General features: G+C 38.9%; 1 pseudogene; it reads left to right on the top strand.

Moving 5' to 3' along the window:
- The first annotated feature begins 342 nt into the window (after window positions 1-342).
- LOC116568768 lies at window positions 343-777 on the top strand (annotated as a pseudogene).
- Window positions 778-5,911: the final 5,134 nt, after the last annotated feature.

The following is a 5,911-nucleotide window of genomic DNA, read 5'->3' as shown; positions in this document are numbered from 1 at the left end:
TTATCCCCTGATCTCTCTCCTTCTGTACCTCCCTGGACTTCTTTCCCTTCTTTCCATGGTCCAGATTTCTCTAAACCCAGAGAAGACTGATAATTATTCATAGATGAATTATTTCAGGTTATGTGTACCTGAAATAGCCAGAGGTTACCTGGCTTATATGTACACCTATGTGTTGATCAGAACCTCAGATACTAAATTCTGGATGGCAGATGGTTGGATCAACTCAGAAAGAAACCTACAAAAATCCCTCTTTTGACAGTATATCTGAGAGTCAGAAAAAGGGTTAAAAATGAGATTAAGGTCTCCTAAAACCATGCCCGAAGTATTTCCAATAAAAATTGCATGGACACCACCATTGTCTGCCCAACCATTCCAGCCAAAGCAGGGAGCTCTGACATGTCCCACAAGACCTCGCTGACCAAGGGCATCCGAGTTAGCCCTGTGATGAGGGTTTGTAGCTTTGTCTCAAACAATGCCTGGGGAGACGGGCAGGATGCCAAGGCTGCCTTGCATTTCAATCCCCACATGGAACTGTCCACAGTGGTGTTCAACACGCTGGAGCTGGGCCCCTGGGGCCCTGAGGAGCATGGCTCAGGCATCTCCTTCCAGCACGGGTAGCACTTCGAAGTGTTCCTTGTCGCCACTGAAGAAAGATTCAAGGCAGTGGACGGTGGTGACTCCAAGTACCACCACTTCTGTTACCAGTTCCTGCCAGTGCACAGTTGCCTCTTGGAGGTGGTCAGGGACCTACAGCTGGAGGCCATGAAGATCTTCTGAGCCATCTCAGGAGGGTAGGTGGGATGGGGTCTCCAGTGTTGAATGGCAAATAAAGTTTCAGCCCACATAAAAAAGAAAAAAGTGTGTGTGTTTATACACATATATATTATGTGTGTGTGCAATATGTGTGTATACATATGTGTGTGTGTGTGTACACACATATATATCCATAACTGAATTATGGAAGCAGAAAAAACCTGAAACTATGGGAACAGGTCCTCGATCAAGATTTATAAGATCTAAATTTCCCTTGTGATTTAGTTCTGCTACTATATGTAGATGATGTCATACTTTATCGAGAGAACAAGGAAGCCTGTAGAACAGATCACTTGCACTGAGCCATAGCAAAAAAGAGACATAAAGTTTCAAAAGATGTTAAAATTTTACCAAAATACCCCCTTTTAAGGTATGCCCTAATTAAAAAGGGAAAAACACTCTCTTCTAATAGATGAAAGATAATCCAAACATATCCTACACCCATTGTAAAAAGACGGTTGAGGGAATTTCTAAGTTTCACTGGATATTGCAGACATTTGGTGCCAGAGAACTGAAGATCTTTCAGTACATTTGACTATAGAGGTGACTGAGCAATCCCCAGTTGGTGAAGATCTAGATCTCACCAAGATGGTACATCTTAGCCATCCCTGAATTGGTCAACCTCTCACAAGTGAGAAAATTACCAAAGGTTGGCAGGGAAGGGGACTGGGAGTCCAGAAGTCAAACCGATTATGGCCAGACCATAAGTGTAATCTTACTCTGACCCGTGATGTCTGCTGCAATCAGCCCAGAACGATCAGAACTTGGTCAGTGACTGCCAACTTCCCTAATTTTTGTCCTCGGTTCTAAGTCAGGTTGAACCAGAGAAAGTTAAATAATCTCCCCCAAACCAAGCACATGAGATGCCCCATATCTAGTTCGCCCTTTTCCCCACCATCTATACTCTCCTGTCTGCCTTTGAGTCTCTGCTAAATGCAAGTGACGGAGACTGACTGCCTTGATGTAGCGAAGTGAGTGAAAAACCCTGTCTAGTCGCACTTGGGTTGTCTTTGTTCATTCCCCATCCTCTATCCAGAGTTTTCCCGTTTGAAAATTGGGGTTTCTAGCTGTGAAAAAGTTCATCAATCATACCTGGAGCCACTCTAAACATTATGCTACTTGATCTCGAACACCAGAGACAACACATCTGAGTAAAAATGCCATTTTGTCTTACTCTAAAATATATACGTCTATACATCTTTACATCTGTATGTATATAGAGAGAGACTCAATCATTTATATGTGTCCAAAGCTGTGTGTTTATCCAAAAATCATGGAGCTCTCAAACTTGGTGGTTTTGGAGTCAAGCTAACTTATCCATGCTTGTCTCTCTTTAATAAACTTGGTGGTTTTGGAGTCAAGCTAACTTATCCATGCTTGTCTCTCTTTAATAAAACCAGAATATGGTCATCCCACTTTCTAAGTCACCTCTGACAACCAACCCTATAACCATAATACAGATCCTGACTAGTAAATTGCCAGTGACTTCCCAGTCATTCCCACCAGCTGGTCCATTAAAAGGGTTGCTGGTAAGAGAAGAAGCTTGGGGAACACATTTTCCAGTCACCTGGTATTACAGACATGTCAAAATTACACACAGTTAAACACCAGTCAGCCCTGTAGGAAACTTAACATATCTCCACGTGTGATAGAAAATTATCTGAGAACCAGAAATAAGCATAAGGGAGTAGAGTGTATTCTTTAAGCACAATGCTGGCTTGCAGTTCTGATGAACTTCTGATCGCCTGCAGTATTTTACAACTCTGTAGGGACAGAAATTAACACACAGACTTTTGTCCAAGGGAGATATAAATAACTTCTACCTTGTATCATATATTGCCCTATAAAATATAAACCAGGAATTTAATACTAATATTCTTTCATTAAATTACCTCTAGATTCCTGACTCTTTAAATGCTCTCTGAACTTCTTTTAGCATCTTACTGATTCCCTCATTAACTGATGAGTTGAATAAAATCTCTGACATACATTCATTAGGTATTTTCATGAGCATGATTTCACCTTTTTGAAAATTAAAAATTTAAGCTCTTAGAGGAAAGTTATTTGGTTTTTCTTTTTAATTATTATAATATGATAATATATAATAATAGTTATCCTAATATTGAATCAACCTTGCATTCCTGAGATACCATAGATAAGATATTATGATACCAAATTTTATTTGCAAATGTTTGTATTTAGAATATTTACATTTATAATTATTAACATAATTTTCAGCAAAAGGGAAAATCATGACACTTGAACAAATATAAAAATATGCACATGTTAAAGAATTTTTTTAATTACTTCCATATGACAGAACCAAACAGATGGTATAATCAGTTTGCAGAAAAAGTCAAATAATTGGAAAAATTATATGGAGTAAAGGAATATTGAGAGGAATTGCAAATGGAGGCAGAACTATTTTTTTCAGAGAGGAGAGAAAATCAATTAAGATCACTAGCAGACAAAATACTATTTATGCATTTATCAGTTACCTAAACACAGATGCAAAATAGCTCAAAGACAGTGAATAAAACTAGAATCTAATAACATGGAAGGATATGATATAAATGAAGCAGTTTCTATTGAAACACTCAAAAATTTTTGACATAATTGTTGATAAAATGGGTCTGTAATTTCAATTTTTTAAGAGTTTATTTATTTATTTATTTCACAAGTAGGCAGAGAGGCAGGCAGAGGGAGAAGCAGGTCCCCCGCTGAGTAGGGAGCCCAATGTAGGGCTCGAACCTAGGACCCTGGGATCATGACCTGAGCTGAAGGCAGACACTTAACCGACTGAGCCACCAGGAGTCCCTGTAATTTCAACTTTTTATGTAACCGGCACTGCATTTTGGTATTGCAAAGGGGGAAACTATTTCTTCAAACTTTCTATTAAAGAAGAAATTTAAGACACATGGATATCAGTGAAAATGGTGAACCATAAACCTCCAGGAACCTGTATCTCCCAGAGAACAACAAAAGCCTGGCAAGAACTGTCAGAATCAACCTCATTGGAACTCTGGAAGATCATCAAAGGTTTGCAGCAACCAGGAGAAAGGCCACAGATACAGGATAAGAAAATTTTGTGACATTCCCTTAGCCTTGCCCTGCCCCTTCCCCAGCACAAGAGCTGTACAGATGTGGGAACATGGTTCCAGAGCAAGCCAAGCAGATTTCGTTCCTAGGAATTGTATTTTTCTCTTTTGACCTGTCAGTGGGTTTCCTGAAGGACCCATGTAAGGAGCCTGCCTTTGTTTCACCTGACTTGGAACCCTGTAGGTGGAGAAGCAGCTACATGGAGAATGTTTATTTACAAGACAGAAGGTCAAAAGAATGAGCCTCTGTCAACTGGACCAAAAAAGAAAAATTGGGACAAAGGAGGGACACACAGAAAGACGGGATAACAACTTGCAGAGTGAGAATCTTTGGAGACTAAGGGCTTTTCAAATCTTCTGCCTATAATGAGGAACCTAGAAAACCACACACTTGCCTGGGGTGGGATGGCTGCTCAGAAAAGAATGAAAAAGACCATAACATTTCACCTCTGGCAGATCGTTAAGTTCAATGAAAGCCAGAACCGAAGGTAAGTGAGTAAATGGACAGGCTAAGCAGAAAGACATGCCTCCACACCGTGCCACTCTCCAAAGACCTGAAGAGAATTATTTTCTTCTTTGTCTTTCCTCTTTTCTTTCTTTTCTTTTGTTTTTGGGTCCAGAAGTTTGGTGGAAATCCCTGTCAAGCCATTAGTGAACAACTAAACTAAAGAAACAGAAACTTCAGAGTCAGACATAATAAAGAGTACAGTCTTTACAAAAATAGTTTAGAAAAATCATGAAAATAAGAACTAGAACCCAATGCAAATGAAACAGCAAAACTGGAGAGAGGGGAGAATGTAATTTCCAGAGTTACCAAATCATAATATTCAAAATGTCCAGTTTTCAATTAAAGGGCATGAGGCATACAAAGAAAGAAAAGACTATGGCTCTTTCCCAGGAAGAAAAACCAAAATGGACAAAAACTGTTCCCAAGGAAGCACAAGCACTGTACTTGAGTTGACAGAGACCTCGACAGATGGTCTTATGTGTGCTCAAAGAGCTAAAGGAAACCATGGGCAAAGAAGTAAGGGAAACCAGGAAAATGATATTTCAGTAAGTTGAGAATGCCAACAAATAGACAGAAATTATAAAAAGGGGCCAAGGGGAATATTTGAAGCTGAAAAATACAATAACTGAAATGAAAAATTCACTGGAGGGATCGAATAGCAGATTTGAGTAGAGAAAAGGAAGAAGAAGAGAATTTAAAGATAAGTCAAATGAAACTTTGTCATCTGAGGAGCAGAAAGAAGAAAAGGATGAAGAACAAGAAACAGAGTCTAAGAATTGCAGGACACCATCAAGCATATCCAGAAAAACATAATGAATATCTCAGATGACGAGTAGGGGGAGAGACAAGAAAAATACCTGAAAAATACTCAATATTTCAAGAAATAATGGCTGATATTTTCCCAATTTAATGTATAGATTTCCCAAATCTATACATCCAAGAGACTCAATAAACTGCATAACTTCTTATATTCTTAGTAGTCACTTTGGTTTTCTCTTCTGACTGCCTAGAAATTTTTGCTCATTATCTTATTTTTCTAATATTTGTGTATATATACATGTCTATGTCATCCATGCATTTAACCAGTTGCATTGACTGGTTAAATGCATGGATTATTGATATAATTATTGATTATTGATTATCTATTATTGATGCATGGATTATTGATCATTAATTATTGAATAATATTTTCTTTCTCCCACTAACTTTTTAATTTTTTTAAAAGATTTTATTCATTTATTTGACAGACAGAGATCACAAGAAAGCAGAAAGGCAGGCAGAGAGAGAGGAGGAAGCAGGCTCCCTGCTGAGCAGAGAGCCTGACGCAGGATTCCATCCCAGGACCCTGAGACCATGACCTGAACTGAAGGCAGAGGCTTTAACCGACTGAGCCAGCCAGTCTCCCACTAACTTTTAATGCTATCTCTCTCTCTCCCCTCTCCACAGTCTCTCTCTTCCAGATTAAATATATACATAGATAAGTTTGTAGACT

This window comes from Mustela erminea, chromosome 11 (assembly GCF_009829155.1).
Source record: "Mustela erminea isolate mMusErm1 chromosome 11, mMusErm1.Pri, whole genome shotgun sequence".
NCBI lineage: Eukaryota > Metazoa > Chordata > Mammalia > Carnivora > Mustelidae > Mustela > Mustela erminea.
The sequence above is the reverse complement of the archived record's forward strand: the minus strand, read 5'-3'. Positions and strand labels throughout refer to the sequence as shown.